At 32.3% G+C, this 22,629-nt stretch overlaps 1 long non-coding RNA gene and 1 pseudogene across 1 annotated transcript; both read left to right on the top strand.

The window, feature by feature from the left end:
* Positions 1–2,195: 2,195 nt before the first annotated feature.
* On the top strand, positions 2,196–3,940 carry LOC120204926. The gene is made up of 4 exons (XR_005523987.1): positions 2,196–2,548; positions 3,072–3,242; positions 3,322–3,383; positions 3,739–3,940. It is a non-coding gene; the product is annotated as an uncharacterized LOC120204926 (long non-coding RNA).
* Positions 3,941–4,288: 348 nt separating this feature from the next.
* Positions 4,289–9,000, top strand: LOC120204953 (annotated as a pseudogene).
* Positions 9,001–22,629: the final 13,629 nt, after the last annotated feature.

The raw sequence follows: 22,629 nt of genomic DNA, 5'->3' as shown, positions 1-22,629 counted from the left end.
TTCTTATCTAAACACATCAACCCACCTACCATTTTATAACTATAAAAAATTAGTACAATAAAATATAATAAAATAATAAACTTTTAAATGATTATAATATAATAAAAAAATTTAACTTCTAAAAACAATAACTATACTTATTTAAAACTTGATAGAACGATATATAGAATGAATAAATAGAGTGTTTTTTGTATGCTATGAGTGTTGGATGAAGGGGTATTATAGGGGAGGGGGCGGGGGTTGGGCGGTATTTAAATGCAAAATGCATATCAATCTGCGTCTTCTACCACGTGTTTGATTCTTAGCAAAGACACACTTCATGATCTGCGCTTTACTACCGTGACACCAGCTCGGATAGAACCCTACGAAGGCGCGAATTATGATTGATGCTTTCCATTGTGGCGTTAGCTTAGACAAAACCCTGCGAAAGCGCGCTTCATGATCTGCTTTGTAAGAAAGGGTGTTAAATCAGTAATATTTGTAGAAAATGTACCTGATAGGTAATATTTAACTGTTATGGTGATTTTCGGGTAAAATTGGCCACTTTCTGCCTCAAAATTTGGCATTTATCTCAAAAAATCACATTTTTAATTTAATATTCCCGATCAGACATCGTTCAGACTATATTTTCTGATCTAACACCCTTTGCAGGAAGGCGCCCCCTGCACCTTGCTTTACGCCACGTGGTCGAAGGCGCGCCTTACGAAATGTGTAAAAAACTCGGGTTTTAGTTTTGTAAATATTTTTAAACGTGTGCCAAATACGTCATTAATTTATATTATGGTGACATTTGTGTAAAAACGCCAACATTTTGAATTGTGCGGACACCCCCACACTCGGTTCTAGGTTGTGAACTGACTGGGGTCTTGTCATAAGTTAATGAAGTGGGCAGTGTGTATAGTGGTTGAGTTTATTAGTATTTTAATGTCACAAGTTTATTTTTTATAATAATAAATTTTTTATAATTTTAAAAATTATAAATTTCATATATTTTGAAAAAATTATTGAATAATAATTCATTTGTTTCTTTAATTGTAATTAAAAGTTTATTTTAATATTTATATTTTTAAAACAATTTTAAAAGGTAATAATATTTTCAAAAATATATGAAATTTATAATTTTTTAAATTATAAAATATTTATCATCATCATCATCATATAAAATAAATACTAGTTATAAAACTTTTATAAAATTATTCATATTTCAAAATACTTACCCTTAAAGTTTTTATATACTAGATTATATGTATTGTGTAATTTTAATGTAAAAATTTAAATAATTTTATTAAAAATGAATAAACATTATTAACTGTTGTTAAAAATTAAAAATTAATGAATAATAATTCATTTGATCCCTCAATTGTAATTAAAAGTTTATTTTTATATTTTTTTTATATTTTTAAACAATTAATTTTAAAAGGTAATAATTTTTTCAAAAATATATGAAATTTATAATTTTTAAAATTATAAAATATTTATTATTATCATCATCATCATCATTATGTAAAAGAAATACTAGTTATAAAACTTTTATAAAATTATTCATATTTTAAAATACTTACCCTCAAAGTTTTCCTATACTAGATTATACGTATTGTGTAATTTTAAAGCAAAAATCAAAATAATTTTATTAAAAATGAATAAACATTATTAACTGGGGTTAAAAAATAAAAATTAATGAATAATAATTCATTTGATCCCTTAATTGTAATTAAAAGTTTATTTTAATATTTTTATATTTTTTAACAATTAATTTTAAAGAATTTTTTTTTCAAAATATATGAAATTTATAATTTTTTAAATTATAAAATTTTTATTATTATAAATAATAAACTTGTGACACTAAAATACTAATAAACTCAACCACTTCATACACTGTCCACTTCATTAAAACTCACTTGGAACCATGCGGCTGGGGTGTCTGCACAATTTAAAATGTTGACGTTTTTACACAAATGTCAGAAATTAATGACGTCTTTGACACCCATTTAAAAATTTTAATGACGTCTTTGATCACGTGGCATAAAACGCGGTGCAGGGGCACGTCTTATTGCAATGGGTATTAGATCGAAAAATATAATTTGAAAGATGACTGACAGGAAAATATATAGGATTAGGGTGATATTTCGAGAAAACGCCTTAAAATTTAGAAAAAAAAACCTTATTTATTTATTATTTATTTATTCACAAAATAAAAAAAATGGAAGAACGAAGGAAAACCAATGCTGCAGACCGAGTACGCATGTTCTCTTCCCCTGTCTCTCTCGGATCATCTCATCCATTTTTTCAGTGATTTGGCTCTCTCCTATTTTCATCATCATCATCCTAAATAAATAAATTCCTTTGAAAACACAGAGCAAAATAACAAGAAGGAGAGCAAGAGAAAACTCCCAAAAAAATCATAAAAAAGGAGGAAAAAAACCCTGTGACTCCTCTCCTTAAAATTTATTTCTATTAATGTGCTTGTAATCTCCAATATCCAATCTCTATTATCGTTTTTTTTTACCTGTCATGATTTGCTTTTCATCGTCGCATCTTTCTTTTTCAGGTATTTCTCTTAATCCAGGTGATTTTCTCCCCATAGATGATATATAGTGTTTTTAATAATCCAAAATAGTTTGCTTTTCTTGATCGTTTATCTTTACCCTTAATGGGAATTCTTAGTTTTTTGCTAATTTTGTTGTTATTTACGTTATTTTGATATTATAGGAGGGATCGAGATCGACCCATGTTGGGTTGTTTGTTCATTTCCTTTTTCAATTTTAATTGGGTGTTTATCTACAAGCATTTGCGATTTTAATTTTGCTTTTAAAATTTAGAAACTCGTCATATATTTGGATAAAAAGGCATTCTTCAATTTAATCATCTGATTTTTTAACTAAATTGGGGAAGAAATGGGATTGGGTTTTCTTGTTGCCTTACGTTTTTTGTCAAAAGACCAAAGCTTTACTAATACAGAAGCGAGTTACTTGATTTTTAAAAAGACCTTTATTTGGATTCGTTTCCATTTTCTTTGATGGGTTTATTAATGTGATAAAATTTGTGATTTTACACCCTTTTTTTTGATGCAGATGATTCTGCAAACTACATTTTGTTGATTTTTGTAATTTGAGGCTTCACTAAGCGAGTCTCTGATTAGTTCTCATATTTCAACATTTTATTCCCTTTGATCTGCTGATATCGCCTCAAAGTATTCTGTATAAAAGCTGGAAATTTGAACTCTTCCTGTTCGTGAGTGGAAGGTTAGTGTTAATAACAATGCTGTTCTATCCCATGTTACTTTTTCAGTGTTCATCCGTCGTTTCTTTATTCCTCTGCTAGCTTGCAGCTAGTTATGGATGTCAATGCATGGAGATTTTGACATAGTTGTATTTCGGTTGTAGGTTAGTAGCAATTGCAATATTCATTGCTTAGTTTTTATATACTTGAACTATTAGGATATCATGTTGTATGCCATCTAACATAAAGTTCTTTCCTTCACTTCCTCTCAAAAATCAATACCTGTTGTCATTAAGGTATTTATTTCTTTTGTGTTCAAATTACTGGTTGGGGTTCTCGCTTGCGGACATATGTAATCCAGTAAAGAATAACTCAGGAACGTCAAAGCTTATTTTGTAACCTAAGGTTGCAACATTTTTTTTATTATTATTACTTCATTTTCGTCATGCATTGGAAGAACCCTCACCCTCCTCTTTTATAACTGAAATGTGAATATGGATATTGTGCTTATCTTTTCAGATTTCAACTACCAGTCTGAGCTTGTGGTCCCTTTAATATTTTGACCATAGAAATGGGAGCTTGACTGGACATTTGTTTTGAAATTTGGAATAATATTTAGCGATTCTGAGATATTTGGAATATATCTTCCGTGATGCAAGGTCAGGGGGGCACCGTTGACTCCTTTCCTGAAACTGTTAACATTGATGAGGGATCTAGTCCCAATGATATTTTCTTTTTTTGATAGACCAATATTCATTGCTTAGTTTTTATATACTTGAACTATTAGGATATCATGTTGTATGCCATCTAACATAAAGTTCTTTCCTTCACTTCCTCTCAAAAAATCAATACCTGTTGTCATTAAGGTATTTATTTCTTTTGTGTTCAAATTACTGGTTGGGGTTCTCGCTTGCGGACATATGTAATCCAGTAAAGAATAACTCAGGAACGTCAAAGCTTATTTTGTAACCTAAGGTTGCAACATTTTTTTTATTATTATTACTTCATTTTCGTCATGCATTGGAAGAACCCTCACCCTCCTCTTTTATAACTGAAATGTGAATATGGATATTGTGCTTATCTTTTCAGATTTCAACTACCAGTCTGAGCTTGTGGTCCCTTTAATATTTTGACCATAGAAATGGGAGCTTGACTGGACATTTGTTTTGAAATTTGGAATAATATTTAGCGATTCTGAGATATTTGGAATATATCTTCCGTGATGCAAGGTCAGGGGGGCACCGTTGACTCCTTTCCTGAAACTGTTAACATTGATGAGGGATCTAGTCCCAATGATACGAGCATTGGTCAACCAAATTCTTTGCATAACTTGCTGAATCCAGTGGAAAATCGGTTATCCAATTATGCAGCGCCTTCTGGTGGGACAATGCATGGAAACACCACTATTCCCAATGTTCAGAGATTTAGTGGCTGGAGTTCTGGTGAACCGAGCTCTAGATTGAGAATGCAAAACCAGGTGATGCAGGATGTTCTAAATCACCAGCTTAATGATGATGGAACAAAAATAGAGTGTGTTCGGCCTTCTTATGGTGCTCATTTTGTGGCTGCTCCAAGGTCAGAAGAAAGGCGGGTTGAACCAGCAAATGCTGTTTTTCCTAGGAGACTGAATAATGGTAGAAGTGGTAATCAGGTCCGGAGTGGGCCCATATTTTTGCAAGGTTCAAGCTCTAATCATAGCCCACAAAATGTGAATCTAAATGAAAGGTTTATTAGCAGCAGTGGTAATGGAAGGTCAGACATTGGAACTGGTATAAGTCTCAATGTCCATAACTCGCTTGGACTAGAAAGAGAACAGATATCTAATGCCAGTGTTTCTTCTGATAATGTTGGTAGTTCATCTGGAGGCTCTAATCATTTGGGGGAGGAAAATATTGATGGTTCTGGCTCTTCTTTGGGCAGTTGGGGTTTATCCTGCAAAAGGAAAGTCCTTGATGGTCCTTCTGCAGAGTCTCATTCTGCTGGTGCTTCGAGCTGTTTTCAACAGATGGAAAATGCAGCATGGCATGCTGGCTCCTCACGTAACGATGCTTCTAGCAGCTTGAGTTTAACAACGCCCTCTTGGAATTTCCTTAATGTTGGTCCCGCTGATCAGACGAATTCAAGAGTCAGGCTTGGTATGGGAGGAGCAATTAGTGATGCATTTACTTCGAGTGTAAGAAGAGAAAATCCAGGAAACCAACAAGAATCTTTACCATATAGTTTATCATCAACCGGGGTTGCTGGCCATTCTATTTTTGGCTCTCCTGGTCATCCTAGAACTGCCTCATTTGGTGATTCTTTCGACTTGAGATCCACTGGGGCAACAGTTGGATATAGTTCTGTTCCAACTCAACCTCATATGAGGACCACTTGTGTTGTGCCAAGAAATGTGAATTCTTTCCCTTGGAACGATACTTCAAGTTTAAGAGCTGCCAACCCATCAGACTCTACCAATTTTGGAGAGAGAGCTTCTGCATTACAGGATGAACCAAACATAAGAAATATCCCAAGAAACAATCCAGAGCATCCCATGCTTGTACCAGCAACTGAGATGAGAAATGTAGCACAGGATTCTACAGGTTGGAATTTGGCTTCTGGAAATATTAGCTCTTCTGGAGGTGGTATGCCATCTTCTAGTCGACCTGGGCCTAGTTCAAGTACCCATCCTTTGCCCACTCATGCCTGGATTCCTCCTCACAACCCACCATTGCACAATCAACAAAGACTACCAGAATTTTCTCCGTGGTCTTTATTTCCTCCAATTGATTCTGAACCTGGTGGTCGTGGTGACCATTTTCCATCATTGTCTTCAGGTCCTTCTGCTCCCTCACGAGAGACGGTGGTACCATCTGGATCAAACATTTCAAGGTAACAATCAACCATATCCAAGGTCAGCATTCATATTGGAGAGACAAGATGATGATGTCCTCGGGATGCCCCACTCATTGCGAGCTTTGGCTGCTGACATTGAAGGGAGACACCGGCTAATATCTGAGGTTTGTTTCTGAAGATCTATTTGCTAGTTTTTAACTTCATTGTCTCTGTACATTTATGTCTAAAGCTTCCTAAGTAGGGTTTGTTTTCATTAGTAATAACAAATTTGGCTTTCGAGATAATGATGGTTAGTAGCATTCTCGAATTACCTAGTTACCCAATCTTATGATGTGCAGTTAAAGTTAGTAACTAATATTGTGCCTATATCCATATGAACTTACACCCCTGCATGCATGCATGCATACCTATGGTTTATATACTAGCACGGACAAACATAAAACCATAAATAGATTCTAAGAAGATGATTTAATTTCTAAATTGCTATTAGCATTGTTTATTTGTTTTTGGCATTTCATATTTGATGCTCTTCCCAAATTCATTTTGGGTAGGACATTTGCAAGTACCTTTATTTATCCATGTAGGTTATATTGAACCATCAAGGAAAAAAAAAGCAGATTTGTAGATTCTTTTCTTTGTATTTTTCATTTTTTTTATGTTCTCCCCAATTATCAGTTTGTAGGTGTTCCCTTTATCTGAAACTTCCATCCATTTCATCCTCATCACAATGTTTCTTTAAAATTATATCACAATCTTATGCTTATTTTGTGACAGGAATAACTTGTCGTCTAATATTTTCCTTCAGTAATTTCATACTGGGTAACTTGGCAGCTATTTATGATTTGCACTTTCAGAAATAATCATAGTTAACATGTTATTAGTTCTTAATCAAATTCAGATGTAAAATTTTGCCTTTCTGGAACATGTAATCTTCAAATATCTGAACATAATTGTAAGTTTATATGATATTCAAGCTTTAATTTAAGAATCTGTTATTTATCTTAGAGAAAAAACGGAATTAATGGAAACAGGAAAGAAATAAGACAAGCTGTGGTAAATCAGGCTCAATTGAGTGTTTGTGCAAGCTATTTGGATCATTTATAGCAATCATTTCTTCCTTTTAAGGCTTTTCTAAGCTCTATACTCTTGATCCTCGCTGATGTTCATCTTTCGTATTTAGTCTGTATCAATTTTTGCCATTAGTGTTTTCGGCCCCTCGCATGTGAGTTTTTATCATTTTACCACTTCTTTTGTACTGGACTGTTATGTTTTCTCACCTTAATATGTGTAATTGAGAAATGAGGTCTTGAGCAATCTCATTCTCAACCTAGATATAAAGCATGTTAATTTATCACATTTCAGAAAATATTGTCTATTACAGTTCTGACCAATTAAATTTTGAGATGAAAGATATGCACCGATAACTCTCCCCACCTTGTATAATGGCAATTGAACATAAGAAAATATTCTTTATTCCTTCTCATTTTCTTCTCCATGTCTCAGATACGCCAAGTCTTGAGTACCATGCGTATAGGGGAGAACTTACGAATTGAGGTTTGGTTTCTGATTTGTGCAATGTTTATATTTAAGAGTAGAGTTTTTTCTTTTAGGTCTTTCTCTTCATTGACTATAATTGATTTAGCTGGTTAAGTTTGAAAAGATTTGTTTCCTTTTCCTTTTGCCTTTTATCTTACGAAACAGTTTCAAGGTTTCACCAATTGGAACCCATTTACTGAGTTTTCCTCATACCAGGTTTTCTCTAAAATACGACAAAACTGCCATGAGTGCATTTAAATAGTTGCGATTTTTATGAAAATGAATGGATTTCTTAGGACAGGATTGAAAACTTAGTAGCTTCAAGCATTTATATGACTTTGTTGCATATGTTTCACTATAGCAGTTTGAAACATGTTGGTGCTAATGCTGGGAAACAATATTCTCATTCTTTATTGGCCTATAGATTAGGTTCTTATTGTCGATTACTAGCTTGGCCTTGAATTATCTGTCAGAGATGGTTTTCAAAAGAATATTATCGGATAATTGATGCACGGAAAGTTTGTTATGCAGATCAATGCCTAGATTGCTTCAACAGTTGGACATGCTATTGATGTAATTTTTATGTTCATATTTGCATACATTTCTAGTTACTTCCGAAACAGGTTCCCACAAATTGAGAGATAAAGAGCACCCGCGTAGAAAGACTAGAAAGAGCTATGTTGTCTGAAAATAATTTGTTTATTTCTTTATGTGATCCCGGTTCAGGATTATATGGTGTTTGATCCGTTCATATATCATGGTATGCCCGAAACACATGACAGACATAGAGACATGCGCCTTGATGTTGATAACATGTCGTATGAGGTAAAAGGAATTTCTGTCTGTTTTGCGTTCAATCACTTCACATTGGAGGTTATTCTTCTCACATTGCAAATGGAACACTAGGAATTGCTGGCATTGGAAGAACAGATTGGAGGTGTTAGCACCGGGCTGAACGAGGAAGCCATTCTGAAGTCGATGAAACAGAAAAAGTATTCATCCACCGCAACAGAATCCACACAAGAATTGGAACCATGTTGTATCTGTCAGGTACGATACTAGAAGACTGTAGATATTCCTTCCATCTTACCTGTGTGTTCGAAGTCCCGTTTACCTTGTCCAAACTTCAACCATGGCAGGAAGAATATGCAGACGGGGATGATACCGGGATACTAGATTGTGGACATGACTTCCACACATACTGCATCAAACAATGGTTAATGCTAAAAAACCTGTGCCCCATTTGTAAGACAACAGGCTTGCTCAAATGAGAGCAAAGGCAAGGCTGTTGTCGGATCGAATAATAGGGTTTATTATCTAATTCAAACCGGTTTTGCTTTCCCTTGAACTGCAACTTTCAAGGCGATAGAGCAACTGTTAATGTTATGAATAGCAGGATGAGTTTGTTCAATAACTTGCATAAAGCATCATGACAATGATGAGCATATTTGAAATAATATGGTGGTATTTTATTGGCATTATGTGCATATATCATCATCATCATCTTTTTTTATTCTTTTGCATGCATAGATTTTAGCAGCCGTTTTATCTGTAGCGTTAACAAGACGTTTCCTACACTTGATAATCCTATGTCCACATTTTGTAATTTCAGTATATTCAACTAATTACATATCGACTAAAGATTACCTAATTACTAAAATTTACTTGTAATAATGCTATATAGATGATTAAAAGCAAACATAATAACTTCTTTTAACCGTGAAATGATCTGGATATTTTTTTTGGGCTAAATAGCGGCGTTTTTACCTAAAAATCAGTCAAATTATATAATATTACATGTCCATTTCTCTAAATATTACTAATCTAGTACTCTTTCTGACAGAGTGATAATAAAGTGCATTTCAAGGGACGCGCCTTGCAGATGTGGACGGAAGTTGCGGATCAGGAAGTGTGCCTTCTTGGGGTTCTGTCTGAGTTGGCATCACGTTGGAAAGGAGCGGATCAGCAAGCGCACCTTCGCGGGAAATTCTGACACGTGGGGGAAGGTGCGAATCATGAGGCGCGCTTTACACTTAAATATCACCTACCCCTTTTAATATTGTCCAACCGCCCGTCCCCCTCCCCTATAAATACCCCTCATACAAAACTCAAACCACACAAAAAATACTCTCATTCCTTTTATCATCGTTCTATCAAGCTTTAAGTATGTTTTGTTATCGTTTTTAGAAGCTAATTTTTATTATATTATAATCATTTAATAGTTTATTACTTTATTATATTTTAATGTACTAATTTTTTTATTACTTTTGTAGTCATAAAATAGAAGGCGGGTTGCTACGTTTAGATGGAAATCATATCTCGACTCATTTTGTCGATACGATAACAATTTTAAATTTTGTTAATTATTTTGATTTTTGATTTATTTATTTTTTTAGTATTAGTTTATAATTTAATTTGTATATTGTTTATTTAATTAGGGGAATGATCATATTTTTGATCCATTTATTCGTAATGCTAAGTTAGAGATATTGAGTCGTGTCTGACCATATTTAGCCTAGGTTGGATTCGATTATATAGTGAAATATGAAGGGCAATGTAGCCTTGAACCCAATCTTATTTCTGCTAGGATTGAGAGGTGGAGATCAGAGACACACTTTCCATCTTCCGTATGGGAGTGCACTATTACGTTGGAGGATATTTCTATATATTTGGGGCTTTCGGTAAATGGAGATGTTATTTCTAGTGGGGTTGTAACATCCTCAATACCGGGTTAGTGACTAAATTGTATAACTTCAGAATTTGGTGATTAAAGTAGAATAATTGAATAGTTCAATGACTTAATGGAAATATTTTATGAAGGCTGTTTAGTAATTATTGAATGAATTTAAGGGTAAAATGGTAATTTGACAAGGAAGATTTTTATTTTTCTTTATAAGATAAGGGAACCACGTGGAAAATGAGAGATTTCTCCAGAGCCTTCTTCTTCTCCAGCCGTGAGCTTCAATAGCAAAGGTGAGTTTCTTGATTAGTTGATTATTTGCTAAATTAAAGGTTGGTTTATGATCATTAGATGATAACTAAGCTTAAGGAAAGCTTAAGTTATCTTAAAATCAAAAGATGATGGAGTTAGGAGGGATTAAAGATTAGGAGTTCTTGAATGAAATCTTGAAATAGAGTTAAAAATTAGAATTGGAAGTTGGATTTAACTTGTCATCAATCTAATTAAGAAATATGAAGTGATAGAATTGGATTTGTAATAAGTGGAAAAATTGGCATGATTCTTGAAGTCCATGTAGAGGATATGATTTTGATATTTAAGATGTGATAAATGAGTAGAAATGAGTTTAAGTATGTATATGAGCATTAAGAATATGATAGGGGATGAAATATGAAGTGTTTAAGTAGAATTGGAGTGATTTTCGGGCTTAAATATGAATTATGGGTTGGTGTGTATGGTACACATTCAACATGTACCGATACATCAAGGGTAAATTTCTAGAAAATGTTCAAAGTGTACCGATACACAGGAAGTGTATTGATACACCCCTTAAAATGAAAACATCGAATGTAATTTATGTATCGTTACACATGTTAAGGAATGTATCGATACAAACGTTAAGGAATGTATCGATACACTATAGAGTGTACCGATACCTACCTTAAATAAAAGATGAAAGTAGTCTTTCTCTTAGTCTAATAAATGAAAGATTAGAGTATAACAATTGGAATATTGATATGTATCAATACATGATTGTGTAGATATCGACTGAGAGCAACGTCCAGACAAGTTGACAATTAATAGTCATCGATAAGAGATAAGGGAACGGTATTGACTAGTGAGGCCAGGTGAGTGCATAATATTAGATATAAGTCATATGATATGCACTATATAATACATAGTCTATTTTCCATGCTAGAGCATATAAATGTAAGTGAATGTGTGTCATAAGTTATTGTATAAGTTACATGTTATGCTATGTATGTTAAATGTGTTATGTGAATGTATGTTGGTATGATAACCTATGTTAAATGAATTATATGATTCTATGAACCTAGAATATAAGTCATATGATATGCACTATATAAGAACATGTATATGTGAATGAGCCATGTGATATGTGACATGTGAACCACATGAAAATTATCTACGTGTAAGAGAACTATGTGACTATGTGAATGTGTGATAACCTAAATATTAATGCCAATGTTATGTATCATGAGAGCTAGAGGTATAGTTGGCATGCCAAGAGTCGATGGTTCTACATGGTTCTTCGGGACATATATGTAATCCTTTGGTACAAATATGTGGTACTTCGGTACACTTATTTGGTCTATTAGAATATGTATATGGTTATTAAGGAGTGGTCCTTCGAGACATATGTGTTATATATGGTCCTTCGGGACATTTCTACGTGGTCTTTCGGGATAATTTCTACGTGCCCCTAGTGGGAATTATATGGGCTGTGGTGACAACATATGTGCACAACCTCTATGTACTCACATATTTTGGTTCTCACATGTGTACATGGGCTAAATAAGAGATAACAATAAATACAATATATATGATTTATATGCTTTGTGTTATGAGATGTGTTACAAAGATTATATGATGTTATATGAGTTTTATAATGTGTATTAGTGATAAGTACAAGATCATATAATAAAAGAATTAATGATAATAACATGAATAATGGTAAAGATGTTATATGATATTAACTGATATTGTGTCTAATTTCTGGTTAAGAAGGTTAGGTATAAGAGATATAAGTGATAACATGAGAATGTAATATAAATTAGGAGATATTGACATAAATGAGTATACAAACATGTCAGATAGGTTATATAGGGAGGTATATGGGTTTAAATGAAATTATGAGGTAAACCTTAGTTTATTTCTAGGTGGAAAAAGGTATAGTACAAAGATCCAAGAAATTATATGATAAAGCATAGGAGCTGGGTGATAATAAGCCAAGGGAATATAGGAAGTTAGTATATAAGAAATATTATAACGAGAATGCGAAAATAGGAAATAAACTATATGACATTGATATAGGGAATATATGAAAATAAATACATGAACATGTGATCTAACTATGGGATAATGAGGTATATATTATATGATTTATATGAAAAAATAAGTCTATTATATCAGTTATGTGAATATATATATATATATATATGAGTAGGATATAAGTTATATATATAATTGGTATAATTGTTGAGTACATGATTAAAGGATAAGAGGGATTAATGAGAACAATATTGATAATTATAAGAAGATTAATAATGATAATGTAAATGATGTATTTAGAATAATGATGATATGTGTGCATCTTTATAGTTGATTATATTAATTGTTTTATGATGTGTGTGCATTACATGAAATATGAAACGTTATGCATTGTTAAATATCTAGAGTTTCTAGTATATGTGTTTTTATACCTCACCAAGTCATCGACTTAGTGTGTGAGTTTTTCACACATAGGTTTCTAGAAAGCGAGAAGAGACGTTAAGAGGAGCAAGACATGTCATATTCTCCTTTCCACTGATCAGATCAGAAATATATTGAAGTATATGTATTTTGTTATATAGAACATAGTTGGCATGTAGTCTAAAGATTTGAATTGTATAAACTCTGATATATTTTGTAAACCAAATGATTTTAATTAATGTAAAGTAATTATTTTTCCTGAATTATGAATTTGAATTTTTACCATTTTGTAAAGAAAAACGTTTGAAAAGTCATTGTGACACCTCGAACTCGTATCAGGGTCGGGTATGGGTTGGAGGTGTTACATTTAATGGTATCAGAGCTAAGGTTTAGCCGATTCTAGGCTTAAACCGAATGTAAACGAGTTTTAAAAATGTTTACATGCTGCCTCAAAGTGAAAATTTCTGATCTGATAGTGTAAGGAATATGTTGTCTTGCTAATAGAATAATATTAATATAATATAATAGAAATTCGATTATGAGAATTTCTAAAGCAAAGTGAGAGGTGAACCTGATGGTGATAGCAATTCACTTGCCCTGGCTAGGCAGGATGAATAACTGACACCTCAGGAAGTGCCTCGTAAGATCAAATGTTGATTTCAGAAAGTTGAAATCATATTCGAATAGTGATAGAAGATCTTCATTGTTGAATCGAAAAAGTGATATGGAGTAGTTTTGTTATTACGTGGATAAGATAGAATATGGTGAATAGGTGTCACCATAAGAACGTTAAAAGATCAAATGATATGGGTAGAATTTGTAGAAGAGTTCAAGAATAAGTGCATCAATGACAAGTTTATAAGATGAAGGAAACCAGAGTTATGAATTTGAAACAAAGAGATAATACTGTGTATAAGCAAGAGTGTGGATATGATAAGGGTTTGTATCTTAAATGGAAAGAGTTAGCGTTAGCTAACAAGATTACGTGATGAAAAATGTATTGGAATTATAAGATTTTAAGATATTGTCAGGATAAGACAATCAAAGATGAAGTGGATCTGGATACAATTGTATATTTGATCATATGAATGTGATGTAGTGAATGAGATAAAGATTCTTATGTTTAATAAAAGTTAAGGATTGATAGAAAAATGTAAGGTAATATGAAAATAGTAAGGGAGTACGAAAGAAAAGATATGACCGATGTTATAAGGATATTTTGATTTATGGACAGCAATGAAATAAGGAAAGGAAATGATAGAGTTTACAAAAATAGATATGACAAGGGTTATATAAGAAGTATCGATTATAAGTTTGATATAGAAATAAGAAAAATGCGTAAAGTAATATGAAAAGATCATGTGTATTGTAGTACATACATGGATTAAGAAATGAGTAAAGGTTGGGTTTATGTGGCAAAACAATTAGAGAATAAGAAAAGAAATTAATTGAGTTATGATATTGAGAAGTAAGGATTGGATCTTTATGTCTATATAATGAGTAACATTATATGGATTTATAAAGGTCGGATGTACATGATTGGTTAATTAGGGCTTGTGCCCTAGATTGAACAGTGCTATTGATTAGTTGTAATAGTAAAGGTGATAGAGTTGTAAGATTTGGAAAAGATATAAGATTAAGTTAATCAAGCATGATGTGGATTTGGATTTGGTAGTGTATTCTGAATATGTAAAAGAAGATAAGGAATTTGTATAAGAACAATATTTTGGGCAATTCATATGGATTATAAGAGTTATGAAAATGTAATAAAGATTGATAACTAGGGATAGGTATAAGTGATATGAAAAGAGTATGAAAATACGGGTGAAAGATATGGTTTAGTTGTGTATAAGGAGATCTTGACTATAAAAGGATTGAGTTTAAAAGATCATATATGATAAAGGTTATATAGAAGTGTAGATGATAAGTTCGATATAAAAGTAAGAAAAATGTGCAAGGTAATGTGAAAAGATTGTTTGATTCCGTAAAATATATGTTTAATCATAATTGAAGAAGATTTAAGGTTGTGTTCTTGGTCAAATAATGATGGAATAAGAGTTTGGTTATTATTATAAGGTAATTAGAGATGGATTTATGATGTTGAGTGATGAAAATGGATGTTATTGTCTACGTGATGAGTGGCATTATATGGATTTTGCAAAGGTTAAAGGAAAATGCAAAATCGAAGGAGAGAAAAAATAGAAATGGATGAGGTTATTGGTTACTGTTTATATGATTAACGATAGTAGATGAATGAATAAGGGAAAAATGTAGTTGAAGAACTAAAAGGAATGAAAGATTAAATGATAAAATGATGGGAGATTTGTTACATCCTCAATATCGGGTTAGTTACTAAATTGTAAAACTTTAGAATTTCGTGATTAAAGTAGAATAACTGAATAATTCAATGACTTATTGGAAATATTTTATGAAGGTTGTTTAGTAATTATTGAATGAATTAAAGGGTAAAATGGTTATTTGACAAGGAAGATTTTTATTTTTCTTTATAAGATAAGGGAACCACGTGGAAAATGAGAGATTTCTCCAGAGCATTCTTCTTCTCCAGCCGCGAGCTTCAATAGCAAAGGTGAGTTTCTTGATTAGTTGATTATTTGCTAAATTAAAGGTTGGTTTATGATCATTAGATGATAACTAAGCTTAAGGAAAGCTTAAGTTATCTTAAAATCAAAAGATGATGGGGTTAGGAGGGATTAAAGATTAAGAGTTCTTGAATGAAATCTTGAAATAGAGTTAATAATTAGAATCGGAAGTTGGATTTAACTTGTCATCAATCTAATTAAGAAATATGAAGTGATAGAATTGGATTTTTAACAAGTGGAAAAATTGGCATGATTCTTGAAGTCCATGTAGAGGATATGATTTTGATATTTAAGATGTGGTAAATGAGTAGAAATGAGTTTAAGTATGTATATGAGCGTTAAGAATATGATAGGGGATGAAATATGAAGTGTTTAACTAGAATTGGAGTATTTTCGGGCTTAAATATGAATTTTGGGCTGGTGTGTATCAGTACACATTCAACATGTACTGATACATCAAGGGTAAATTTCCAGAAAATGTTCAAAGTGTACCGATACACAGGAAGTGTATCGATACACCCCTTAAAATGAAAACATCGAATGCAATTTATGTATCGATACATAGGTAGTGTATCAATACACACGTCAAGGAATGTACCGATACACTATAGAGTGTACCGATACCTACCTTAAATAAAAGATGAAAGTAGCCTTTCTCTTAGTCTAAGAAATGAAAGATTAGAGTATAACAATTGGAATATTGATATGTATCAATACATGATTGTGTAGATATCGATCGAGAGCAACGTCCGGACAAGTCGACAATTAATAGTCATCGAGAAGAGATAAGGGAACAGTATTGACTAGTGAGGTCAGGTGAGTGCATAATATTAGATATATGATATTGGATTGAAATAAGACATGTGATAAGTCTATTTTCCATGATAGAGCATATAAATGTAAGTGTATGTGTGTCATAAGTTATTGTATAAGTTACATGTTATGCTATGTATGTGTAAATGTATTATGTGAATGATAACATATGTTAAATGAATTATATTATGCTATGAACCTGGAATATAAGTCATATGATATGCACTATATAAAACAATGTATATATGTATGAGCCATGTGATATGTGACATACGAACCACATGAAAATTATCTACGTGTAAGAGAACTATGTGACTATGGAATGTGTGATAACATAAATATTAATGCCCATGTTATGTGTCATGAGAGCTAGAGGTATAGTTGGCATGCCAACAGTCGAGGGTTCTACGTGGTCTTTCGGGACATATATGTAATCCTTTGGAACATATATGTGGTACTTTGGTACACTTATTTGGTCCATTGGAATATGTATATGGTTCTTAAGAAGTGGTCCTTCGGGACATATGTGTTATATGTGGTCCTTCGGGACATTTCTACGCGGTCCACCGGGACAATTTCTACGTGCCCCTAGTAGGAATTATATGAGATATGGCGACAGTATGTGCACAACCTCTATTTACTCACATATCTTTGGTTCTCACATGTGTACATGGGCTATATAAGAGATAACAATAAATACAATATATGTGATTTATATGCTTTGTGTTATGAGATGTGTTACAAGGATTATATGATGTTATATGAGTTTTATAATGTGTATCAGTGATAAGTACAAGATCATATTAGAAAATAATTAACGATAATAACATGAATAATGGTAAAGATGTTATATGATATTAACTGATATTGTGTCTAATTTCTGGTTAAGAAGGTTAGGTATAAGAGATATAAGTGATAACATGAGAATGTAATATAAATTAGGAGATATTGACATAAATGAGTATACAAACATGTCAGATAGGTTATATAGGGAGGTATATGAGTTTAAATGAAATTATGAGGTAAACCTTAATTTATTTCTAGGTGGAAAAAGGTATAGTACAAAGATCCAAGAAATTATATGATAAAGTCATAGGAGATGGGTTATAATAAGCTAAGGGAATATAGGAAGTTAGTATATAAGAAATATACTATAACGAGTATGTGAAAATATGATATAAACTATATGACATTGATATAGGGAATATATGAATATATATACATGAACATGTGATCTAACTATGGGATAATGCGGTATATATGATATGATTCATATGAAAAGATAAGGATAATATATCAGTTATGTGAATATATATATGAGTAGGATATAAGTTATATATATAATTGGTATAAATGTTGAGTACATGATTAAAGGATAAGAGAGATTAATGATAACAAGATTGATAATTATAAGAAGATTAATAATGATAATGTAAATGATGTATTTAGAATAATGATGATATGTGTACATGTTTATAGTTGATTATTTTAATTATTTTATGATGTGTGTGCATTACATGAAATATGAAATGTTATGCATTGTTAAATATCTAGAGTTTCTAGTATATGTGTTTTTATGCCTCACTAAGTCATCGTCTTAGTGTGTGAGTGTTTCACACGTAGGTTATGAAAAGCGAGAAGAGACGTTAAGAGGAGCAAGATAGGTCAGATTCTCCTTTCCACTAATCAATTTAGAAATATATTGAAGTATATGTATTTTGTTATATAGAACATAGTTGGCATGTAGTCTAAAGATTTGAATTGTATAAAGTCTTATATGTTTTGTAAACCAAATGATTTTAATTAATGCAAAGTAATTATTTTTCCTGAATTATGAATTTGAGTTTTTGTCATTTTGTAAAGAAAAATGTTTGAAAAGTCAATGTGACACCTCAGACTCGTATTTGGGTCGGGTACGGGTTGAGGGTGTTACAGGGGCGGATGACAATTGACATTCCTTGTGCGAGGAGTATCTTGGAGGTATTCCTCCTAATTTCAACGGTGGTTGAATACCGTTATCATGGTTGACTACAAATTTTCAACATTTTAGTGAAGATTGTTCCGAGGAACATGTTAAAATATTTGTCCGAACTTGCATATTACAACTCATAAGATGGATCTTGATGCCCGATAAATCTCGCAACCAAGTCCATTGCATGTGGTTGCATCACCTCGAAGATTTTTGAGTTGTCGACTCACTTAGTTGGGGCTCCTTAGTTTTGGCATCTCTGTATAGAGAAATATTTCGGGCAACTAATTTATATAAAAAATACTATCGGCGGATGTCTCATTCTTCTCCAGTTATTCTTCTCCACCTATTAATTTATCGCATTCCTTTTTTATATTCAATCGTGAATAACCCGTTAGTCTTCCTGTTATTTTTTAGGTAATTTCAATGTTGAATTTGTATAAATAATTTTTTTGTGTATATAATGAAATATTTTTTTACATTGAATAGGTGGTCATGTAAAATGAAAAATCATTATGATATACCAGACGGATTGGAAGAAATTCGGATACTCATTTATCAGAAGGCTAGTACAGAGGTATGTATTTAAATTTTATTATTTACCTTTAATTATCGTTATATAATTAAAAATTATTTTTATAAAAATTACATATATTTGTTTTAGTTTCAATGGGCTCTTTATTCCACTAAAGAAATGAGGCTTTGCATCCCATCTCACTCGAGTGGCTCATTAGATGTATGGATGATGGTTGTCCCTCTGATATATTATGCTACTGTCGAGTGGCATCCTACTGATCGCGTGCTCCGCTAGTTTGGTTTCATATAATATATTCTTGAAGCACCTAGGAATCTTGACAATATGCATAATGTCGATAGACGGGGCAAAAAGGATGTCAATTGGCTGATGAAGCACAACGACTGGATAATGATCTAGGAGGATCGATGTGGATGCGTTCCCCCTTAGGGAGCCGATTTATGTGGATCATTATTCGGTGGTGATTCACCACAGATACAGACACATTCAGTTCAGTATGGATCGCAATCATTGATGTCGATGTTTTCACAGTTTTCATGATTCTCTATTAGCAGTGGGATGGTTAGTCATACATCTCCAAGGTTCTTATTCTATGGATGAGCTACATCGTTATTCGTCCCTCATCAATAAAATATAGCTACTATTGTGGAACACATTCAAGATATATACATCGATAGACTTGTTTAGTTTGTAATGTTTTTAATTAATTGGCTTTGTTTTTCAATAAATGTAATGAATTATGGACTTTTTTATTTATTTTATTTCTTAATATTTTTATTATTTAATTGTTTGAATTGTAACATTTGTATTTAATGTTTCTATTATTTAGTTTGTAATATTTTTATTTAATTTTCTTAATGTATTTAGTGTTTCTATTTATTTGGTGATGCATAAATGACATTAATTGAAAGTAAACGAAAATGAAATAACACAATATGAGATTTCAGAAACTACAATTACATGGTGATGCTCAACGATTACGTGATGATAAAAGAGATGGACATTTTTTCCTATTGTGGCCTAGGTTTCTACAATGCCCACATATTTTTTCTTTGTACGTCTCTCGTATATCTATATCACAATGAATTCGAGTAAATTTTGGATGACCTACCTCTCTTAATAACGACGGATGTGGTACAATCGTAAGCCAATTTTGAACCTCATCCGGGTCTTTCTCATTACCTATCAGGGGGAACTCAAATTCATATACCTTAAATATGATTGAAAGTTAGTATACGGGATCCACAAAACGGTTATAGTCTTGACGGGTATAAGAGTAAACTGCTACGACATGGGAGCATGGATACTTCAGAGCATGAAAAAACCCACAGTCACACCACATTTCTTGTAGGTTAACTCTGAACAACTTAGCTTCAATCCCTTGAAGAGGTCGTGGCATTTCTGTGACACGAAATAATTCATGGGTTCGAGAAAAGCTTATTACAGACATTCCATTTGATATAACATTTTTTGTAGATACACAACTAATCTTGGGTGATAAGCACTGCCGTTTTTCATCCAAGTTAGAGCTTGTCCCCCGAGCTTGGAAAAAAGTGCTCCCAAATGAAAATACGTCATTTTAATCAAAGTTGTTACTGGTAAATGACACCCCCTTTAAGGTCGAATTGATAGACTCGGGCAAGTTGGTCGTCATATGTCGATATGGATATCCACCATCGTATACATTTGTCCACATTTCTTTGCTGACGAGGTTGATATAATTGTATTATTACTCGTTTTTTCCTCAAACATTTGAGGTAATAGTTCGTATCCCGCAAATCAAATGTGGTACTTATTGTTAGGTTCTCATAAACAATGAAAATGATTGAGAAATGAAATTAAGCATCGTGACATACCCATGTGCACAAGTAATTGGCTTTCATCGTTCTTTTTAAATTTTATGTAATATCCCAAAATCAGGGCTAGTGGGTAAAGTGAGAATTTTGAAAGTTTTGTGCTCAATTTAGAAATCAGTTAAAAGTTTAGGGACTTAAGTAAGGAAATTTTAAGGATGGATTAAATAGCATAAATGGATGAATTAAAGGGGTATTTTGGTCTTTTATGCTTAAAGGATTTTTTCCCTTTAAATAAGGGTTAAACACGTGGGTTTAGGAGAATTCTGGAAGCCTTCTTCTCCTTCCCCGTAGCTTAAGTTTAAAAGGTAAGTTTTATTTTAGTGTTGAATTCTTGGATTTATAAGTTGGTTTTGATTATTTGAGTGTTATATAAGCTTAAGGAAAGCTTATATGAACTTAAATCATCAAGTAAAGAGAATAAGAAGAGAAATTCTATTATGGGTTTAGAAATGAACTTTTGATATAAAGAGGTTTTTAAAGTTGTAATGAAGAATTTGAATTGTCAATAGTTTATTTAAGAGATATGAAATGTTAAAATTGGATTTAGAACGTGATGAAATTTGAGTATGATTCTTTAAGCCTATGTAGAGGATAGGATTTGGAGATTTAAGATATGATAATGAGTACAAATGAGCTTAAGTATGTGTGTTTGAGTTTAGGATATGAAAGGGGTTGAAGTATGGCATAATTGAGTTAAAATGAAGTAATTTTCGTGCTAAAATGTAATTTCTGGGATGTGTGCATCGATACACATTCAATGGGTACCGATGCACTCTCAACGAAATAAACATCGAATGCAATGAGTGCATCGATGCATAGGGAATGCATCGATACACCTATTAAAATGGAAACATCAAATGTAAATTGTGTACCGATGCATGGGTAGTGCATCGATGCACCTGTTAAGGGATGCATCGATACACTGTATAATGTACCGATGCACGTCAATGGGAAATGGAATAAATATTTCTTTCAATCTAAGAATTGATAGATTATAGTATATCAATTGGATACTGATAAGTATTAATACATGATTGTGTAGACATCGATTGAAAGCAAAGTTTGGATAGTCGTCAGAGTAAGATACGCAAGAAAGAGAAAGAGCTTGGTAGTGTTATTGGTGATCAGGTGAGTACATGATATGAAGTGTAGTTATATTAAGGAGTTATGACTTGCGAGAAGTCTAATTCTGATATTAGGTAATATAGTACCCAGATGTAAACATGTAGTGATATGATGTTAAGAGAAATTTGAGTCTATGCATACGTTTAGATGTCATTGCATCTCTATGTTGGTGATCTAGGTGAATATGCCTTGTTGCATTACATATTATGATATATGTGTTGTATGATAGTGATTTATGAGATATTGATAATAAGTCATAAGATTACATGCATATGTAATATAAGTTAAAAAATAAGAAGTAATATGTTATATGCATATGAGAAAAAGGTATATGTGAACTATATGAAATGGGATAAAGAAATATGTGTTGAAAACATTTTGTGTTTCGATATAACAAATTAAATTTAAATAATTTTAAGATTTTACAAATGATTTTCTAAGTATATTTGATTTAATTAATTGAATATCAAATTATTACTCCAAGTCTTTTAAGATCAATTTCAACCTTACCAAATGTGTAAAATTGTGTTTTATACTTAATATATTTTTGAAACAAATTTCACAAAGTATTTTGAACCAAAATCAAGCCTAAAATCAATTTTTCAAAGTGATGCACCGATGCACCAATCCATGCATCGATGCACCATGAATTAATTGAACATCAAATGCATTTCATGCATCGATGCACATACCATGCACCGATGCACTGAGGATTTTATGAAAACATCGAATGCATTTGATGCATCGATGCA

The sequence above is a fragment of the Hibiscus syriacus genome, unplaced genomic scaffold (genome assembly GCF_006381635.1).
Source record: "Hibiscus syriacus cultivar Baekdansim isolate YM2019G1 unplaced genomic scaffold, ASM638163v2 tig00011761_pilon, whole genome shotgun sequence".
In the NCBI taxonomy this organism is placed as follows: domain Eukaryota; kingdom Viridiplantae; phylum Streptophyta; class Magnoliopsida; order Malvales; family Malvaceae; genus Hibiscus; species Hibiscus syriacus.
The sequence above is the reverse complement of the archived record's forward strand: the minus strand, read 5'-3'. Positions and strand labels throughout refer to the sequence as shown.